Source organism: Pelophylax lessonae (assembly GCF_965119305.1).
Source record: "Pelophylax lessonae genome assembly, chromosome: 3".
NCBI lineage: Eukaryota > Metazoa > Chordata > Amphibia > Anura > Ranidae > Pelophylax > Pelophylax lessonae.
In genome coordinates this window covers 396,203,592-396,226,619 of record NC_138770.1, presented here as the reverse complement: position 1 = coordinate 396,226,619, position 23,028 = coordinate 396,203,592, and the positions used below count along the sequence as shown (strand labels likewise).

Sequence of the window (23,028 nt, the reverse complement as noted above, 5' to 3'; positions counted from 1 at the left end):
TTTTAATTATCATCAAGCTGTATCCCACAATGGATGATAGGCAAAAATATGTTTAAAAAACTTTAACCCTTTATAAACCAAGTTATTCATAATTTTTATGTTCATCATCTCTCATTAGGTATTATTTTTTTAACCATATTTAAGTTTATTTTATTTGTTTCTTTTTTTGCTCATATTGTTGTTTTTTTCTTTCTTGTGACGCTTTAAAAAGAATATGGGAAGGCTGATTGACATCAACAGTGACTAGGCAAGCAGACCAGCAAGTAGGGGTCATTGGCAAGTAGTATTACATTTTTTATAATTTTTTGCAGTTTTACAAGGGTTAAATGATTTTGACTGTTTTTACAGCCAGTTCTGCTTTCATGACTACCAATTCACAAGCCTATTAAATATATCAAACAGTGTACACACAAGAAAATGTATCTGTTCTATAAAGTAATCATTATTTAATATTAAATTATTTATTGCATAAAGCAGTTACCACTTCAAATTCCTTTCTGCTTAATGAATTGGTCATTTTTTGTTAGTAGTTATAACACTGCAAGGTATATTAAATATGTATGACATTTTACATAATGCCAAAATACATGCTACCTGGAAGAAAATACATACAAATCAATGGCCAGTCAAGACAAGGTCATTGATTAAACAATTTACATTGATGTAAAAAGAAATAGGCTAATCATTTGGGCTTTCACAACATAAATCAGCTTACTTAGATGTTAGACATGGATAACATATTCCATTTACCAGAAGAAAATGTTATTTTTGACTTACCGTAAAATCTATTTCTCTGATGTTCATTAACGGACACAGCTCCTGGTAGTCATAACCATTAGATTATACTGCCCCCTAGAGGAGGAGTAGGACACTAGGCAGAAAAAAAAAAGTTCTGGCTACACCCATGGGCAGTCCCAGGGGGTATACTCCCTCTCTCTACTATAGCCACCTCAGTTTGGTAACAAGCAGTGTCAGGAGAATAATAACTCCACAGAGGGATAGGTGCTGTGTCCGTCAATGAACATCATAGAAGTAGACTTTACGGTAAATCAAAAATCCCATTTTCTCTTTTGTCCATTGACGGACACAGCTCCTGGTATTCATAACACTTGGGACGTCCCAAAGCAGTGTTAAACATGAGGGTTGGGAACAACCTAAAAATTCCCAATGCTAAACATTTGCCAACCAGGGCTAAACCAAACAACCGGGACCCACCTTAAAAAAAAAAAAAAAACAATACACCCTCAAAGAGGATCAGGTCCTCTTAAACAGCGGCCTGCAACCTTGCAGCCAAAGGAAGCATTCGCACATGCCAACACATCCACTTCATAAAACTTTGTAAAAGTGTGCACCGACGACCAGGTGGCCGCCTTGCAAACCTGCGTCACTGACGCTTGATGACGGAAGGCCCGAGAGGCACTAAGCGCCCTAGTAGAGTGCGTCTTGACAGGGAAAGGAGGAACCTGACCCCTGATGGAATAGGCTTGAACCACCGTCTGTCTGAACCATCTGGAAATGGTCGCAGAGGAAGCAGACAACCTTTTTCGAGGTCCATCCATGAGCACAAATAGAGAGTCTGACTTCCTGAAAGACTCCGTAGCTACCAGGTACACCCTAATGCCCGGACCACATCCAAGGCATGCAAGCCAATTTTCTTGGATGTTTAGGCCTGGGACACAGGGAAAGCAGCACAATGTCTTTATTCAACTGAAAGTCAGAGACAACTTTTGGAAGTTACGAAAGAACCACCTTATCCCTGTGAATCACCAGGTAAGGTGAACGACAGGTTAATGCCGCCAGTTCCAACAGCCTGCACGCAGAAGTGATAGCTACTAAAAAGGCCACCTTCTGGGACAATGTAAGCAGGGAAATCTCCTGAAAATTTTCAAAAAGGAGGCTACTGCAGAGCTGAAAGCACCAAATTAAGATCCCAGGGCGGCACAGGGACCGCACTGGATGAACCAAATGTCGGACGCCCTGAAGAAAGGCAAGTACCAGGGAGTGTGTGGCCAAAGGTCCTTGGAAGAAGACCGCCAAAGCCGACACCTGACCCTTGATGGTACTAAAGGGCAATTTCTATTCAACCCCCCCCCCCCCTCCCGGTGAAGGAAGGTCAAGATCCGAGCCACCAAGAAAAAGTGAGGAAGAACCCCAAGAGACTCACACCACGCAATGTATGTCTACCACATATGATGGAAGATCTTCCTAGAAGTAGATTTCCTAGCTTTCAACAGGGTAGGAATCATCGACTTAGATAAACCCCTATTCTTCAGCACCTGGCGTTCAACAGCCGAGCGGTCAAAGCCAGCGACTGTAAAGTAGGATTGAAGATCGGAAGATCGGTCCTTGGGACAGAAGATCCTCCATGAGAGGAAGCTTCCAAGGAACGTCGGCAACCAGCCCAACCAGATCGGAGTACCAAGTCTGCTGAGGCTAGTCCAGGGGCCCTGCATAGAAGTCTGGGCAGAAGCTTGAGAGGAGGGAAGGCGTAAATCAGCTGATACTGACCCCACGGGGCCATCAGCGTGTCTGTTTCATCTGCCAGAGGATCCCTTGATCGAGCCACAAACCTCTGCACCTTTCTGTTGAGCCGAGATGCCAACAGATCCACCTCGGGGGTGCCCCACAGGAGACATAGCTGATGAAACACCTCTGGATGAAGAGACCACCCCCTGTGGTCTAACCCTGACTGAGATAATCCGCCCGCCAATTTTCCCCCCGGGAATGTGTACGGCAGGGAGGGCTGGAACGTTCTGCCCACCTTAGAATACCGGCTACCTCCAGAGCCGCTAGGACACTTCTTGTGCCCCCTTGATGATTGACATAAGCCATGCCCTTGGCATTGTCCGATTGAATGCGCACTGGACAACCCTGAAGAATATCCGTCTAATCATCCAGACAGTCTGATTTCTCGAGGTTCCAAGACATTGATTAGTAGTTTGAATTCTTCCAGCCTCCAGATCCCCTGAGCAGAATGCTTGCCGAGGATGCCTCCACAGCAAGACAGGCTGGCATCCGTGGTGACCACTGTCCAATACAAGAGGAAGGATTTTCCCAACCAAAGCGCCGGAGAATGAAACCACCACATCAAGGACTCCCTCGTTCCCTGACTCAGCCAGATCTTTTCCAGAGACTGCGGAGTTTGTACCATTTGGTTAGAATCTATCTTTGCAGAGACCTCATATGGAACTGTGCAAACAGGACCGCCTCGACGGTAGACACCATCAGGCAAAGCACCACATTCAAGTTCAGAGTGACAACCATCTGTTGGCCAGCAGGAGGCGAATTGCAGCCTGCAATATTTGAAGTTTGTCCAGAGGAAATAGCTAAGGCTAAGTCCAGAGTCAGGCCCAGATAGTTCAGCTTCATAGATGGAACCAGAGCAGACTTCTGAAGGTTTAGAATCCAGCCGAACTCCCGCAGAGTTCATATTGTGATCTCCAGGTTGTCCACCAGAGCAGAGGGAGACTCTGCAGAAGGAGATCGTCTAAGCAGCCCAGTACTGCGATCCCCCGTTGACGTAGCAAGGCTTAGCACCAGGGCTAACACTTTTGTGAAGACCCGAGAAGCAGGTGAGACCAAAGGGTAACGCCACAAACTGATAATGCTCCTCTCCCACAGCAAAGTGGAGAAAACACTGGTGAGTGGCACATATTGGAATGTCAAGGTCCTTGAAATCTATAGAGGTGAGGAAATCCCCCTGATACAGGGAAGCCACCACCATTTGAAAGGACTTCATTCTGAACTTCTGTACTCGCACAAAGCAGTTTAGCGCCTTGAGGTCCAGGATTGGAAACACTTTGTCTTACTTCCTGTGGACTGTGAAAAGGTTTCAGTAAAAACCCTGAAAACTTTCTGAATTCGGAACCGGGACAATCACCCCTTGAAGGAACAGTCTTGTACCGCCCCAAACAGGCCCTGTAAGCAGTCAAGGAAAAGGCGCAAGTTGGAAGGAAAAAATCTTGCCGGGGGACAAGAGCTAATCTCGATCTTGTAGCTGGACTGAAAGACTTTGTGATCTACTTGTTTGCACTAGGGAAGTCCACCGGTCCGGAAACCAGCATAGACATCCCCCTACCCTCAAGATGGGTGAGGGAGCACCTTCATGCTGAAGTAGCCTTGTCCACGGGTCTGGAGAAGCCCAATCTTGGCTTGCCAGACCAGGTTTGTTTGGTTACTCCTGAAGAGGCCCTGAAAGGCTTTGCCCTTGTCAGCTGACCCTGAGGTACGAAAAAACTTCTTATGAGCTGAGAAAGAGGGCCACCGTCTACGACAAGGTTCCTTGCCCTTAGTAGCCTGTGGAAGAAAAGTACTCTCCCCCCCGTGAGACCTTTAATGAGGTCATCCAGGGTAGCCCTGAACAGGCAATCTCCTTAGAAAGGAAGATCAGTCAAAGCCTTTTTTGAAGTCTGATCCGCAGACCAGCACTTGAACCAAAAGACACGCAGAAGGACCACCGCCAAAACTGAGAGGCCAGCCATCAGGGGAGCCACATCCAAAGAGGCATCACAGATAAACTGCAGCCCCTGAACCAGCTGGTTCGCCAGCTTGGCAATATCAAGGGGGAGCTGTTCACCTTCCAGGTCACGGCATAAGAGCTTAGCCCACTCGGTCAGAGTTTGCGACACTAGAGCAATGGTGAATACCGGCCTCATTGCCGAACCAGCCAGAATGTACATATGGCGGGCCACAGCCTCCGCCTTCTGGTCAGGCTGATCCTTAACCACTTCCATACAGAGCAGTTAGACCCCCTTCCTTCCCAGACCAATTTTCAGCTTTCAGCACTCTCACACTTTGAATGACAATTGCTCAGTCATGCTACACTGTAACCAAACAAAATTTTTATCATTTTTTCACACAAATAGAGCTTTCTTTTGGTGGTATTTGATCACAACTGCGTTTTTTTTTCTTCGTGATATAAGCAAAAAAAGAGCAAAAATTTTGAAAAAAAAAACACTTTTTTTTAGTTTCTATTATACAATTTTGCAAAAAATTAATTTTTCTTCATACATTTGGGCCAAAATTTATACTGCTACATATCTCTGGTAAAATTAACCAAAATTAGTGTATATTATTTAGTCTGTGTGAAAGTTATTGAGTCTAGAAGCGATGGTACCAATTACTGAAAATTGATCACACCAGATGTACTGACTGCCTATCTCCTTTCTTGAGGCCCTGAAATGTCAGGACAGTACAAATACCCCCCAAATGACCCCTTTTTGTAAAGTAGACAGTCCAAGGTATTTAGTAAGAGGCATGGTGAGTTTTTTGAAGTTATAATTTTTTCCCACAATTCTTGGGAAAATGAAGAAAAAAACATTTTTTTCTTTTTTTTCCCAAAACGTTGTCAATTTATAAGCTATTTCTAACACATAGCATGTACACAGCAAAAATGACACCCCAAAATTCATTCTGTTACTCCTTCTGAGTATGGTGATACCACATGTGTGAGCCTTTTACACAGCCTGGCCACAAAAAGAGACTCCACGTCCAAGTAGCACCATAAGGCGTTTTAGGAGCATAAATACACATAAAACTTTCTTACTACCTATCACACTTTTCAAGGCCCTAGAGCACCAATACAATGGAAAAGTCCACAAAATGACCCCATTTTGGAAAGCAAACACTCCAACGTATATTCTATGAGGCATTATGGGTCCTTTGAACATATCATTTTTTTTCCACAAGTTTTTGGAAAATGTGGGAAAAAAATAAAAACTTTTTTTTTTTTTACACAAAGTTGTCAATTTATAGGATATTCCTAACACATAGCATGTACACAGCAAAAATGACACCCCAAAATACATTCTGCCACTCCTCCCGAGTATGGCAATACCACATGTGTGAGACTTTTTCACAGCCTAGCCATATAGAGGGGCCTAACATCCAAGGCGCATCATCATGCATCCTAGCCACTTGCCTAGGCCTATTTTTGACATTTGGTGTTTACAAGCTAAAATCAGTTGTTTTGCTAGAAAACTGCTTAGAACCCCCAAACATTATATATTTTTTTTTAGCAGAGACCCTAGAGATTAAAGTGGAGATTATTGCAATATTTTTTATCACACCGTATTTGCGCAGCGGTCTTCCAAACGCAATTTTTTTGGAAAAAATTCACTTTTTTTAATTAAAAAATAAGAAACCAGTAAAGTTAGCCCAATTTTTTTCCATAATGTGAAAGATAATGTTACGCCGAGTAAATAGATACCCAACATGTCATGTTTCAAAATTGCGCACGCTCACGGAATGGCGACAAACTTTGGTACTTAAAAATCCCCATAGGCGACAATTTAAAAATTTCTACAGGTTGCCATCTTTGAGTTACAGAGGAGGTCTAGGGCTCAAATTATTCCCCTTGCTCTAATGATCGCGGCGATACCATACCAAAAAAAAAAAAAACAAAAATGTGTGGTTTGAACACCGTTTACATATGTGGGCGGGGTTTCCATATGCGTCGCTTCTGCGCGCGAGCTAACGGGGACAGGGCGCTTTAATTTTTTTTTTTTTTTACTTTTTATTTTATTTATTATTTTTTATTTTTACACCGTTTAACAAAAAAAAAAAAAAAATTGATCATTTTTATTTCTATTACAAGAAATGTAAACATTAATAGTAATAGAAAAAGGCACGACAGGACCTCTTTTTGTGAGATCTGGGGTCAAAAAGTCCTCAGATCTCACAAGTACACTAAAAGATAGAAAAAAAAAAAAAAATTATTATATAAAATTAAAAAAAAAAAAAAAGGACATTTAAACCGGTTGCTAGGCAACAACATTTTCCGTAGCTCCGGTCCTCCAAGACCATAGAGCCAAGTGAGGGCAAGCTTGCCCTCACTCGACATCCTGTCTGTGAGGATCCGGGACCGGATCGTTTTCTCCGCTGCCGGCGGGTCCGGTAAGCGGGGAAAAGGACCGGACGCGGCGGGAGGGGGGGGGCACCTCTTCCGCCATCCCGGAAGGGTGATCCCACGGCGAATCCGCCGCTGGGACCACCCTTATCGGAAAGCCAACCGTCCACCGTTTAAAAAAATACCAGGGTTATGGCAGCTATCTGCTGCCATAACACCGGTATTTAGGTTTAAACGGAGGACGTATATAAACCTTTTTGGACTTGGACATGGTGGCTGTATGAAGGGTGACAGGTACTCGGGTACTTTGTTGGGCAGGTGACAGGCAGGTGACAGGTACTCTGGTACTGATGAGCAGGTGGCAGGTACTTGGGTACTCCGATAGGCAGGTGACAGGTACTCGGGTACTCTGATGGGCAGGTGACAGGCAGGTGATAGGTACTGATGAGTAGTACTGATACTGATAGGTGATACTGTACTGATGGGTATTGATGATCAGTACTGATACGTGATAGGTACTGATGAGTACTGATGAGTAGTGATGGGTACTGATGAGCAGGCGGCAAGTACTCGGGTACTTCAGGCGTCAGGTACTCTGATGAGCAGGTGGAAGGTACTCGGGTACTCTGATGGGTAGGTGACAGGTACTCAGGTACTCTGATGACGGGTACTCCGTTGACAGGTAATCAAAGTATCCGAGTACCTGTCATCAGAATACCCGAGTATCCGTCATCAGAGTACCCGAGTACCTTTCATCAGAGTACCCGAGTACCTGTCATCAGAGTACCCGAGTACCTGTCATCAGAGTACCCGAGTACCTTTCATCAGAGTACCCGAGTACCTGTCATCAGAGTACCCGAGTACCTGTCATCAGAGTACCCGAGTACCTGTCATCAGAGTACCTGCGTACCTGTCATCAGAGTACCCGAGTATCTGTCATCAGAGTACCCGAGTATCTGTCATCAGAGTACCCGAATACCTGTCATCAGAGTACCCGAGTACCCGTCATCAGAGTACCTGATGGGCTGGTGACAGGTACTCGGGTACTTTGATGGGCTAGTGACAGGTACGCTTTATTGGGGGGGGGGACAATCAGTGTGGTTGGGGTGCACTGTATTTGGTAACTAGCTGTTACCACACTCTCTTCCTCACACAGGATCAGTGTGTGAGGAGGAGAACACGGTGACAGCTTGTTACCGTGTTCTCTGTTGACATTTGTGACCGGCTGTGATTGGACACAGCCGGTCACGTGGTAAAGAGCCAATTTCATTGGCTCTTTACCTAGATCGGGGATCGACTCTGTCCGAGGGACGAGCCTCGTCCCCGATCGCTGCTCTGCGCGCCCCCGGGGGCGCGCATTGCAGAGAGAAGGAGCGGCTCGTGCAGGAGCCGCTCATGTGATCGGCTGTGACTGACACAGCCGATCACATGGTAAACAGCCAATTTCTATTGGCTGTTTACCTTGATCAGGGATGGGCTATGTCCGAGGGACGAGCCTCACCACCGATCGCCGCGCTGCGCGCCCCCAGGGGCGCGCACTAGCAGCTAGAGCGGGCGGACTTCATATGACGGCCGCCCGGAACGGTAAAGCCATCCTGCCGGCGTCATATTACTATGCGCCGGTATGGATGTGGTTAAAGGCCGGGGACTCTTCAAACGGAATCATGGTTGCTTTGTTTAATCTGGAAACAGGAGGGTCCACCACCGGCGGCAAAGTCCACTCCTTAAGAAGGGACTCCTCAAGGGGTACTGCCTAGTAAAGTGCTTGACCACACGGGGCCTCCTTAGTAGTCCCCACTCTTTGGCGTTAATTCTGTCAAAATAGGCGGGGAAAGGAAACACCTTTGCCGCTCTTGATGGCTTGTGAGTGCCAAAGGGTACCTGCGCCTCTGTTGTAGCTTCAGCTGCGTCCTCCATCTTCAGGGTCTTACATACAGATATAATCAGTGCATCCACCAGCGCCTCTTTGTGTGCGGCAGAAGACGTGGAGGAATCATCCTCACCATCAGAACATTCCAGGCGCATGGTTGCAGACCCAGCAGGGTGACTCACGTCCGAGGCGGCCGAATCAGATTCAGGATCTGATGAGACAGATGAGGCAGGGGAAGGCGCGGGGGGACGCTTTTTGCTAGCCCATCACCCGCAAGCCACCCCCATTCAGGACATAAGGGACTCCAGGACCGCTGTCAGTGCATGGATGGATGGATTCGTTGGGACAGGAGGGTCCTGCTGCCTCATGAGTCACCACGGAGACCCCACATAAAAGTGTAAAACACTGCTAAGGGACAACTCCCACCGCACTGGCAGCACCACCCGGTCAGAAGGTACAAAGCAGGAATAGGGAGAAGCAAAGCCGCTCAGGTGTGTCAACTTGACCTGATGCTGGTAAGACCCGTCATCCGGAAGTTTGCAAGTAAAGGTAGAAAAACCGCACTCAGGTAGGTGGAAGCAGATGAAAGCAAATAAAGTGGTTTATTCTTCAAATGGATAAATGAACAGACAGTGGAACAGGGAACAGATGTCCAGGTTAACGCTTTTCACGGCTCACATGGCCGCTTACTCATAACCGTAGTGATGATATATAAAAAAACGATTTCCGTTATTCATCACTACGGTTATGAGTAAGCGGCCATGTGAGCTGTGAAACGCGTTAACCTGGACATCTGTTCCCTGTTCCACTGTCTGTTCATTTATCCATTTGAAGAATAAACCACTTTATTTGCTTTCATCTGCTTCCACCTACCTGAGTGCGGTTTTTCTACCTTTACTTGCAAACTTCCAGAAGGTACAAAGCACCAAGTGACCCTTAGCAGAGAGGGAGAGGACCCCACCAGACTCACCTCCGCAGAGACAAGCACCTGCAGCCACCAGGATAATCTGCACTACACATGCGGTGATCAGGAAGCAAAAGGATCCAAGAGTCAGTACCAGGGGATGAGGAGGGGGTCCCACCACTGAAATCGCAGCGCACAGGACTCTACTGTCATGGCTGCCGCTATTTTCAATGGCAAATGACAGCAAAATGGCCCCTGTAGAACACACAGGCTACAACAAAACGGTGGTACCACGAGGCATACAGGGACCCAGGATTGTGAGACCAGGCCTCAAGGACAGATCTAAGCAGGCTGGGGGGCCCTGGCAGGAGCTCTCGCCAGGTGCAACCCCCCCCCCTGCACAGTCAATCGCCTGGTCAGACACCCCAGCCCCATCGCCAGTCAGTGCCCTGCCCCCACCCCTGGAAAGTGGCCAGACCACCCAAACAGCCCCAGCGTATGTGGAAGGGGGGCAGGACAGCAGGCAGCATTTATCGGAAGTTTTGACTCTTCCATCGTCCAGGTACCCCGGGCACAGAGCTTCCCCGGCACCCCGCCCCAGCCCAACAGGCTAGCGTCTGTGGTTACCACCGTCCAAAACAACGGAAGAAAGGACTTGCCCTGGCACAGTGCTGGAGACTGAATCCACCACAACAGAGCAGATTTTGTGTTGTGGCTCAACCGAATCACAGAATCCAAGGACTTTGGATCCTTGTTCCATTTTACAAGAATCTCACTTTGCAAAGGCCTTGTATGGTTGTATGGAACTGAGCAAATGGAACCTCCTCAAAGGTTCCGTTTGCTCAGTCCCATACTAAAACATTCACAAAGGTAGCCTTTAACACGTGACCTGCTACCACATGTAAATGGCGGAACAAGGATTCCACCCGTCTATTCAGGGGATCTGGAAAGGTTGGAGACTCTTCCACCAGTACCAGAGTCGCTTAATTCAACCTGGCCACCGGAAAATCCACTTTCGGTGGTACAGTCCACCTATTGGACACCGCCTCCCCAAAAGGATAACGGCGTGCAAAAGGCTTAGGCACCACCAACATGTGCTTAATGCGTCGCCATTGTTCATCCACAATAGTAGGAAACAATTCTGGACAAAGGAATACCTTGCCCGATTTATGGAATTTGTGGGAGCAAAAAGACACCTGCGTATCTGACGCTGTAGGTTCATCAGCCAATTTTAGGGATTCCCGCACAGAAACTATCAGGGCTTCCACCCATGCGCGTTTCCATGTGGCGGGTGATAAGGGCAGGTCCTCGAAACCATCAGAATGTGAAGACACCGACCCCTCAAGGTGGTCTGCTTCTGCGGCGACCATATCTGCCTCAGAATCCGAAGACCCTGCTGATGGAGGTGAGGGGGAAGGGAGTTTGGGGCTGGCAGCACCAGAAATTACAAAATACACTTTTGACATCAGGCTTTGCAAACTGCAATATCTGGCTGCGACTCTGAACCGGAGGTACCCGCAGTCGCTTCCAGGGGTTCTGCAGGTGAATTTTTATCCTGGGACTCCATAGCTCAAACATTTTTTTTGTGTAGTGTCCCTTTAAGACCGTGAAAAAAACGCGATCCCACGGATATTACTGCGGATTCACAATTCCTGATTATTATGTAATAATATGTAAACTCGCAGGCTCGTCCCCATCCATCGGGGCACTGTCGTGGCGAGGCCTAGTTCTGGACTATAACCTGCTCACGCTCACTGGCCAGGCTGGGAGACCTTAAGAATCTAGATTATCCATTGCCAAACCGCAGCTGGCTGTTGCTTGTAGTCCCTCTGGATCTTGGTCCTAAGGAACTAACTAGTTAAAAAATAAAAAATCACAAACTTTCCCTGTTACAGCTAAGACCGAAGTCCCAGCAGGGAGCTAGGTCCTATTCCTAACACAAGGCAGAACAAACTGTTTGATGATAACAGAGTCTGAGGGGTTATGCCTGCAGGGACAGCCCCCATAAGCGTGGTGAATTATTTTCCTGCCTAGTGCCTATTCCTAGAAGGAGGAGCATAAGCCTATGAGTCATGAAGATAAAGAGCTGCGTCTATCGATGAACGATCTAGCAATATTGATTGTTTGTTTTTTCAAAATTGTCACTTTTTTTGTTTGTAGCGCAAAAAATGAAATCCGCAGAGGTGATCAAATACCACCAAAAGAAAGTTCTATTTGTGGGGAGAAAAAACGCACATCAATTTTTTATTTGGGTACAGCGTCACACGACTGCGCAATTGTCAGTAAAGCAGTGCTGTATCGCAAAAAATGGCCTGGTCATTAAGGGGGCAAAACCTTCCGGGGCTGAAGTGGTTAACAAATACAGAGCTACATTAATTTGTGCCTTTTGTATCTGCCTAGAGTTCAGCTTTAAACTTTTTATCATATGTTTGTACATTGGAATGACGCTCAAAAATCTATTCTCGGTTTTAAAATGTAATTATTGTTTTATTCACAATGTTATATTTTTAATTTTTCTGCTTTACAAATGTAGCGCATCCCAAGTATGAGCCGCTGGTGAAATGGGATCCCCCACCCTGCGCAGCCAGGCACACCAAATTTTCACAGGCATACTTGAGTCAGGAAACAGTCCAGCACTTTGTTTTTGTGTTTTATTGAGGGGATAAAACTTGGATAGGGATTCGGGGAATTATGTGATACCCACTTGACCTCAAACAACTCTTCCTATGTACAGCTACATTCCTCTTCCTCCAGCACTTCACTTGCTTGCAGAAAACACAGACTCAGCTAGGACACTTACAGTGGATCTGGCAAAGCACTCAGTCAGATCAAAGCAAAGGCCCTTTACCGGAAGGTAAAGAAAAATGTAGAGAAAAAGTCCAGTGTCCAGCTACATCTTTGTGGCTACTGATGCCAACAGAAACCTATTCAGGCCCTGCCAGCCAACCTGGCTACAGCTTCCTCTCTCACTAGCCCTCCAGGCTACTTCCCACAGTGCTCCCAGACTGCACAGTCACCAGCCCACCCAGTTGACTTCTTCTGGAGAACCCCTGGACGTGCTGACTATTTCTCCTGCTGTCCTCACACTTGCTTCCGTGCATCCAGACAAGGATTCCTCCGTGTGTTGTAGAGGATCCCTCCAGCACTCGAGCCCCAGGTCCCACCCCGCCCCCCGCCCAGACTATGGGGCATCCTCAAGGGCCACCGACAGTCTCCTCAGCACTCCTCCATCTTCCACCCGACTGCCCCTTGCTGGTCTGCCCAAGAGTATTTAGGAGGTGCCCACCCTCTGCCAGCCCACCAGCTGGGGATTGTCTGGGGCCCTCATCAATACTCCAAGCAGCTCCACCTTCTGCTTCTGGAAGCTTCTTTAGAAAGGCAGGGGGAGTTACCAAAGGTTCTGCTTGATAAGTCATCCAGCCTTCCTGAGTCACTCAACCCTGACCAGATTCAGCCCAGGCCTGGCTCTCAGCCAGGCCAATTCACCTACACTAACAACTATGTACACTTATCTAGCACACTAGCTAGGGGGTGCTACACAAAGGAGCAAACACGGACAGCTATACTTAAAGAGGAGCTCCAGGCTCCTGTGTAAAAATTAAGTCAGCAGGTACCTGTCAAAATTGGGTAACTGCCCCTCCCTCAAAAAGTGGCATTCAGAAAAAAGGAGGGGGGGGGACATTAAAGCAGAACTTGCCCTTTTGGGTAAAGTTCCACTTTAAATTGAAGCATATTAATTTACTGTCTTGGGTATTCATTTTTTTTATTTTACAGCCAGTCTTATTTGTCTTTGTGTGGCTTAGCTGACATGTTGGGAATAGTTCGCTCCATGCTTCCCAGTAGAGTATAGCTACATTCACACTAACCATCTGTGTTTGTTTTATTTAAAACACAGAAATTGATCTCCGATTGAGGTCATGTATGAATTATACCACCTAAAATCAAGACATGCATTTATTCCATTACTTAGAAATATGCTATAAATGGTATTAAAGGCATTATGTCATCGTAAGTGTAATTGAGACCTTACAATTTTCTTATTTGGGTGCTTTGATGAAAAAGTTTAAACAGGAACTTCATCCCCCCACACGCAACCTACTGTATATAGCTGGGTTGTGCACCAAAAAAAAAACATACTTACACATTCGGTGATCCAGCAGTGTACTCTAGGGATCCACAACTCCACCGCAGAACACCCAGTCCTGCGCTGCCTTTTTTTTCTGATGTAACCAAGGGGGGCAAGCTCTACTGTGTTCCTGTAGTCAGCCCCCGTGATGATGCAAAGTGGTGCATCATCAGGGAGCTGTCTGCAAAAACTATAAAGACACAGAGGCCCCTTCCCGATGAGGCGGCACATGAGCTGTATAGATTTGGGATTTGGATGTCCCATGGGCCAGCAGGCAGCTGTTGTGTAATTCTCACCTAGGTGAAAAATAAGGAAGTGCAGGAAAAGGTTCTAGATAAAGGTATTCCACTCTCCAAAGAAAAAAAAAAAATATCCACTTATGTGAGAGGAGGTGACAGGAGAAGAATGGGAGAAAATGGATTGGGAGGGAGAAGGTCCAATTTAAAAACCCTTGATCTAGGCCAAAAATTGACAGTACCTATGCAAAAACTATTGTAAATTATGTGCATGCAAGAGAAAAACAACCAAACCTAATTGTAAATTTGCTATACAAAGATAAAAGCACAGTTTGAAATAAAAAAAATAAAAAAAAGCTCTGTGCAACACTTTGTAAATTCCCCTCAATGTATGTAAGCCAACACATGGCACTGAAACTGCAGAAGTTAGCCGTAAGGTGTTTAACCATTAAGTGTTAAGCAACAGACTCTGCTTCAGTTGCCGTGCAACTAATGAAGCTAATTTTCATACTGCAGTTATCAAATTGGAAAGTCTAATTATCCTATGGTTCAAGCTGGGAGTTTACATTTAAGCAACATGTCAGATGTCAGGAGCAAAGGTTAGATATTTATCCCTGCAAATATCGTTGACAGAACAAAAAATGGTAAGCTAATTAAACCTCTACAGAAGAGTGAAGCTTGTGGGGCCACACATGCTGCCAACAGACAAGACAGACCTCACTTGGAAGCACACACCACCACCCACAGATAAAGCACGTTGTAGGCCTCACTACTTGAAGCTCATGCCATGAACACATTCTAGCCATTCCAACAATAATTTCCAAACAATGGTTTCAAGATTATAGTGAAGTGTGTTTTTTTTAAAGTGAATGGCCTCAGCAAGTTAAAGGTGGCATAAAGCTTGGGATTTTATGGTACAACTGAACAGATTCTGGAGCTTCTTAGATGAATATGGTTTTAGTGCACCAATTCTACAAACAGAAATTGATTCCCTAATCAAATATTTTCAAAGTGAATTGTTTCCTAAAGCCATACATAAGACACTAGAAGCTTGCTGTCTATATCAATACATAGGTCAAAGCAGACCTTATAAAGAAATGCAAGGTTATCATATTAGATAGTGCCCACTGTACCCATCCAAAATCACAACATGAATCCTTTAAAAACAAAACACTTGTGCAAAACAGTTAGAAATTCACTTTCTTTACCCCGGCCTCCACCTGTATCACCTAGGTGAGTGTGACCTCCTGGCAAAATTCTGGGATTGTCAAGTATCCCAAATCTTGCAAGAAGACACCCCCGAGCCATGCTGGAGCATCTTTTTGAGAGAGGAGAGATACTTCACAATGACAGGATCTCTCTGTACGGACCACAATACTTTTTCAAGAGTGGTTTTGTTTTTACACAATTGTTTTGGATATCAGATGACCACTTTGTAATAAGCAGACCTTGCCTTTCAGTGCAAGATCTGATTTAAGTCAGACAGGCCATAGACGGCTTGAATTTCTTTACTGACATCAGGGGGACGGGGGAAGCCATCCCAGCCGGGAGTGATTATTGCTAGCGGCTATACATGTTGCTAGTGATTATTACCACATGTAAAATCCGGCAGGTTAGTTGTACCCATATTGATTGATCAGGTACAATTAACCTGCCGGATTTTACATGTGGTACCCAAGTTAATTGATCGATCAACTTGGGTACGTTCAGCCTGCCCATACATGGTTCGAATCTCGCCTGGTCCCTGCTGAACTGGCCGAGATTCGAAACATCTATGTTCTGCTTAAGTCTTTTCTTCTAAGAGCCATAACCAAGGATACACAAGCACAGAAAAGAATGGGGTTAATAATGTGGTCTTACATTGATAAAAACATGTTACTTTATTATCGAACCATTAAGATGTAAGAACTGTGATTGCAACTTATTTCCAACAAACATTTAAAAATATCACAACGTTGCCATTATTACAGCCACGGGTCTCCCATCCTTAATGTTTTTTTTAATAGACTGATACTATATAATCAGTGAAAGAATTTCTAACCAGTGTTCTATACTGATCCATTTGATTCTTAACTGAGTAATAGATTTTATATATGTATGTATGTATGTATGTATGTATGTATGTATATCTCTGTGTATACATACACACACACACACACACACAGACACTACAGGTGCATCTCATAAAATGAGAATATCATCAAAAAGTTAATTTATTTCAGTAATTCAATTCAAAAAGTTAAACTCGTATTTTATATAGATGCGTTACACACAAAGTAATATATTTCAAACATGTATTTCTTTTAATTTTGATGATTATGGCTTACAGCTAAAATTCAGTATCTCAGAAAATTAGAATATTACATAAGACCAATAAAAAAAATTGATTTTTAATACAGAAATATTGGCTTACTGAAAACTATGTCAATGTACAGTATAGTATGCACTTCATATTTGGTTGGGGCTCCTTTTGCATGAATTACTGCATCAATGCTGCCTGGCATGGAGGCGATCAGCTTATGACACTGCTGAGGTGTTATGGAAGCCCAGGTTGCTTTGATAGTGGCCTTTAGCTCATTTACATTGTTGGGTCTGGTGTCTCTCATCTTCTTGACAATACCCCACAGAAACTCTATGGGGTTTAGGTCAGGCGAGTTTGTTGGCCAATCAAGCACAGTGATACCATGACCATTAAGCAAGGTAGTGGTACTTTTGGCAGTGTGGGCAGGAACCAATTCCAGCTGGAAAATGAAATCTGCATCTTCATAATTCTGGTCAGTAGAGGGAAGCATGAAGTGCATAACACATCTATATAAAGTCTTTAATTTTTAGGTTTTGAATTGAATTACTGAAATAAATTAACTTTTTGAGGATTTTCAAATTTTATGAGATGCACCTGTATATTCTTTTATATACACACACATGTATATTATATATATATATTTACACACACACACACCATATATTATTACATATTATGTAATGATTATTTGGGCCAAAACTACATTAATCCTCATGAATCCTCAAAAAATACACATACAAAAAGAGATCTATATATTTTTTCTCTATGTCACTTACAGTATTTCTTTAAACAAAAAGTTAAATAGGCTGGTCTGGGCTTATACAGTAATTTCTGTACAGCACAAATCCCCAAGTGAAGTGCCTGAACTAACTGCTAATAATTCATCCATAGCAATGGGATGAGTTCTCATTAGTTTGTAGAAATCATAAATAAATGTTCTAATTACTTTATGCTGTACGATTGAATAACCAAGCTCTTACAAAGCCAAGGGCACATACATGGTTATCCAAAATATGATTCCTTTAGTTAGAAGAATATAAAATCAAAAGAAGCATGAAAATTAAAAATTCATAATTAGAATGATTGCCTTGCCCTATTTTTTAATGTTTGTAGAAATAAATGTAAAATTACAGCAATTACATTTTTATGATCACATAGTTATGATCATATAGTGAAAACTTTATACAAATTAGTTAATATTACTTTGTGCTTTTCTTTTTACATTGTGAAGACAATTGTGGCGCTGTTTATATATTCCCCAAAATGGCCCCCAGAGGGAGGCTGTTTTGTCCCTGTTAACATGGCTCCCTGAAGCAAGATGGCACTGCTATGCACTTTACATTTGGTCTCTACCAATATGGCAGAGGACTATTGATTGCTTCAAAAATGGTGCCCAAACCCTATTTATTGCGAAGTCTGCAAGTGTTAGACAGGCTTGTGTGATATCACCACACAATTCTGGTGCCCTGCTTCCGCCAAGACAATCTACATGTTGTCTATTGTGGCCTTCAAAGTTCCTGTCAAGAGGCTATTTGCACAAGGGACTGCCTTGGCTGGGAAAAAGCGGTCACCTAGTGGAATTGGATTTCATGCTGCTTTTTGGATCACTCACTTTGAGTGCATATTATCTTTGTTTTTTTGAGAGCTAATAAACTACTACACTTAGTCGCCGTTTCTCCTTCCTTGTCTTGTACATACATGTCAGTGAGACATCTGCCTACCTATGACCAGATGAGATGCAGTACTTTTGATAGATTTCTGTGTGTTCTTGATTACATGTAGAGAAAGCTCTAAGGCTGCATTCACATTGGCATTTTAGGTTGGTGTGAACTGCAGCATTGTACAGGCTCCAATCAGAACAGGCCTCGCCATGGTCGACCAAAGAAGTTGAGTGCACGTGCTCAGCGTCATATCCAGAGGTTGTCTTTGAAAAATAGACGTATGAGTGCTGCCAGCATTGCTGCAGAAGTTGAAGGGGTGGGGGGATCAGCCTGTCAATGCTCAAACCATACACAGCACACTGCATCAAATTGGTTTGCATGGCTGTCGTCCCAGAAGGAAGCCTCTTCTAAAGATGATGCCCACAGTTTGTTGAAGACAAGCAGACTAAGGACATGGATTACTGGAACCATGTCCTGTGGTGTGATGAGACCAAGATAAACTTCTTTGGTTCAGATGGTGTCAAGCATGTATGGCGGCAAACAGGTGAGGAGTAAAAAGACAAGAGTGTCTTGCCCACAGTCAAGCATGGTGGTAGGAGTGTCATGGTCTGGGACTGCATAAGTGCTGTCGGCACTGGGGAGCTACAGTTCATTGAGGGACCGTGAATGCAAACATGTACTGTGACATACTGAAGTAGAGCATGATCCCCTCCCTTGGGAGACTGGGCCGCAGGGCAGTATTTCAACATGATAATTATCCCAAACACACCTCCAAGACGACCACTGCCTTTAAAGAAGCTGAGGGTAAAGGTTATGGACTGGCCAAGCATGTCTCCAGACCTAACCCCTATTGAGCATCTGTGGGGCATCCTCAAATGGAAGGTGGAGCAGCACAAGGTCTCTAACATCCACCAGCTCCGTGATGTCGTCCAGTGGCAACCTGTGAAGCTCTGGTGAACTCCGTGCCCAGGAGGGTTAGGGCAGTGATGGAAAATAATGGTGGCCACACAAAATATTGATACTTTGGGCCCAATTTGGACATTTTAAATTAGGGGTGTACCCACTTTTATACACATACATACTGTATAAATTGATGCATGAGGCCTAAGGCTGGGAATGAAAGGGCTAATTAATGTTGGAGGAGCGTCAGCTGGGAAATGAGGCAGGCTCTATCTTACTTCTGCAGCTTATAATGCACACGTAAAAGCGCACTTTTGTTTTGTATACTTTTTTTCCTTAAAAAAATTCTGCCCCACCACCTAATGCCCATTATTTGCATAGCCGAATGACAGACATTATATCTGCTATGGCAAGAGGCAAAGTGCTCCACAGAGAAAAGAAGGGGTGGGGGGGAGGGGGGGGTCAGGCTTGGCAGCATGTCATTCTGAAGCCAGTTAGCTAAAACCCGGAAGAGCTGGTGGGCTTTAGGCTGATGTCACACAAAATATGGCAGTGCCAGACTGGGCGGGGACAGAATTCTGACAGGACTCTGCAAGACACTGCTGGATCCGTGGGCAGGTGAGTATCTGAAACATTCAGTACCCACCACAAGGTATGCGGGGCTTTAAAAAAAATAAATAAATTAGAGAGGGGCTAGAGAACTGCTCCGTTCCTCCAGCCACTATTCCACTGTGGTTGTAAAGTCACTGAACACAATTACTTGTAACCCCTCTGTTATAGCAAGTATATACAGTACAGTGTGTGTTTTTTAAAAATTATGCAGCTAAATACCTTATTTCTCAGCGCCACTGAGTGGTCACGTGACCTCCCGCCACTCTCCTTCCCCGATCTAAGAACTACAGAGGGAGGGGCTTAGTTTCCCATCTGATGTCAGCCGGGAAGTCACGTGGCCGCACAGAGGTGCTGTGAAATAAGGTATTTAGATGCATCATTTAAAAAAAAAAAAAAAAAACACAGACACTGCAATGTATATCTTGCTATAACAGAGGAGATGCCAGTAATAATGCTCAGTGACTTTACAGCAACACCAGAATGGCAGCAGGAGGGTCAGGGCAGGGAGGAGAGGGATTACACAAAACTACTGAGCTTACAGGCAGGGAGGGAGGGGGAGAGACTGAGGGATGAAGGAGGCACTGACCACAGTGTCATGGATCAGCGGCCAGGATTACCGTGGTCAGCATACCTGGGGGGGCAGGATCAACCAGGTATTTTACAATATAGAAAGGGACAGATTAGACAGCACAAGCATTATCCAGTTCATTGTGTTTTAAAGAAATAGGATCATTTTTTTTTCTTTTTTTTTTATAAGGTTACAGCCACTTTAAGTACAGGAGAGGAGCCTATATACTTGTGCAAGACTAAATGTATGGCTGGAGCTCAGCTTTAAATAGGCCTAAACACATGATTGCTACTAAGATTCTATAACAAACGTGTTAACAACAAAATTTATAATGAGGGTATACTGGACAGCCACTGAAATATCTAGTGAATATTTAAAATGAACGGACACTCCAAGAGCAGTTTTGATAAAAAGCATAAAACAAAACTTTACTAGACATCAAAATACATAAAGCTTCTTACACATGAAAGTTACCATAACCATTAGCAAGACTCAAACATACACTCCTATTCCCAATATCCCAAAAAAAGGTCAAATAATACTTAACCGGTAGTTGAAGGTCAACAGCTTACACTGGTTAGCTGGAGGAACAAGACAATAAATCCTGGCTGTGTGCTTAGTCTTTGCACAGCTCCAAAAAACAGACTATTCCTCATGATATGGACACTTTTTATAGTCCTGTATACCAGAGACCACCCACAGGATGTACTCATTCCTCTTGATCACTCACAGGTCATTTTGTGAGTGAGGTCATCAACACATGGTTGCACTTCCCCCCACAACCACATGGTCAATTGGATATGCGGCAGCCATCTTTAAATACACAACATCAAAAGCTGGATGTGGGCCCATTGAAGTCTATTGGACCAAAAACACAGTGGGGAAAGAAGTCCCAGACTCTTTCGAAAAAATGCGTCCGCAGGAACCACATAGATGTAAACGTTACCCATAGGAAATCATGTTAAATGGCTTGCACTGCATTTCTGCAGAATATACGTGGCACTAGAAACGCGATAGTGTGAACCTTGTCTAGGTGTCTGCAATTTATATCTGCAGCAGTTTGCCCTTTTCTCTCCACTGATAGGGAAAAAAAAGGAAAAAATAAAGTGTACTGATGCACAGTATTGGCATAAAGAATCTCAAAAACAGGAAAATGACTCGCGAAGAATAATATTGGGATTCAGATTGAACTTTCATGTAAATGGAAATGTAGGGTCATGCAGCCTAAAAATGGAAGAGAAAACCTGCAACTGTCATATTTGAGATGATCAACATTCTTAATAAATATTCTCACTGTTTGAATGCAGTCAAATATTGATCAGATAACTCAAAATGGTTGCACATCACTGTGTTACAAGTAACTGTTTAGCCATTCCAGCAAATTACCCAACTAAAGGAGTCATATTTGATGGCTAGAACATAGCCTACAATACTTTGTCAGTGCCAATAAGGTTTATGTTAAGAAAAATAGAGTATAACGAAAGGCAAAACGTTTGCTTTAGTTTTGGATAGAGTGGAGAGGGATTAGAACACCTGCCAGTTTTTATTGCTGTCTCTTTCCCTGTTAGGGAGACTTATCCTCTCTATTTATCCTCTTTACCATTATCATTGAGAGTAAAAGAAAATATAAAATTTCAGGTTGTCCCCAGAAATGTAATAGAAGGGAAATCTTACAACGGGGACACTAGTTCTGGTAGCCTGGGGGTCCCCAAGGGATTCCCTTAATTTGCAGGGATTTCTTCTTACTTCCTGTTTTACCTATGGGACAGGAATCAAAGGGAAATCTCCCCAATGGAGCACCAATGGGGAAAAAAACAGGGATTATAACCCTTCCTTGCTCTATCCAAAATGAAAAAAAAAAAAAAAAGAAAAAGAAATTGCCTATAGTTCAACTTAAAAAAAAAAAAAATTGCAGTCTAAATCCTTTAGAAAAAAAATTCAGAAAAGACAACAAAATGGTTTGGAGGAAGAATAAGCTTCAGTAAGGATATAGCAGTATCAATTGAATTTTGCAGAATCTAGAGCTGTTTTTTTTAAATTCTGTAGATGTTTAGCAGAGGTTGATATAAACGTACAGGTAAAATCTAAGGAGCTGGTTATAGCGTAGAAAAGGGGATTTATGACTGTAAAATCTCTTCCTTAAAGCGGAGTTCCACCCTGGGAAAGTTTTTTTTAATAAAAATACCCCCGGGACAGTCAGGGCTAGTACATTCCACAATGGCTAGCCTCTGATCTGTCCCGGGTTGCACTTACCTTTTAGAAGAAATACTTACCTTGAAAATGTATTGTCCAGCGCTGCCATCTCAGGTGTGGGCAGCTTGAAGCCAGCGCGATCCTCTTCTGTGTCCTCCTCCGTCTTCTTTGGTCCCACGATGCACTGCACCGGCCCCGAAGTCACTTCTGGTGCCGCAGCGTCATCCCTGCACAGCTTCTGGGCATGCCCAGAAGCTGTTTAGCAAGGTATTACGGCGCCTGCACCGGAACTGACGTTAGGGCCGGTGCAGGCGCATTGATTCCTGGGAGCGATGATGTTCAGCTCCCAGGAATCATTGCAAGCCAGGAAGTGACGACTCGCCGTGGCCGCCGAGGGGAGGAAGAGGAAGTAAGGCAAGTATATTTTCTTCTAAACATGGTAAGTAAAAAAAAAAAAAATTGCGATTATCCATTTGTTTTTCAGGTGACCAGGAGCAAGAAGATGGAGGTAAGTATAATTTTAGGGTGGAACTCTGCTTTAAAAACCAGTACAGGACACATGCATATTCATAAACAACAGGGTTATATACTCCTACCTTCAGGAGATTGTCGGGATCCTCATTTAACCCCCTACCATGCCCAGCAATCTTCAGTTTTTAGCAAGCAATAGAGGATAACAGACAGGGTCCTGTGTCCTGTACTATATGTAAAGAAATCAAATTCAAGTACTGTACTTCAACTCAAAAATCCTCTTTTCTTTATCATGCAGTACAGGACCCAGGCATATCACTTACATGTAGACAAGCTGT

At 44.1% G+C, this 23,028-nt stretch overlaps 1 protein-coding gene across 1 annotated transcript in view; it reads right to left on the bottom strand.

Moving 5' to 3' along the window:
• FIG4 (FIG4 phosphoinositide 5-phosphatase) overlaps nucleotides 1–23,028 on the bottom strand; it is a 448,851-nt gene that overhangs the window by 401,963 nt on the left and 23,860 nt on the right. The gene's annotated exons all lie outside the window — the stretch shown is intronic.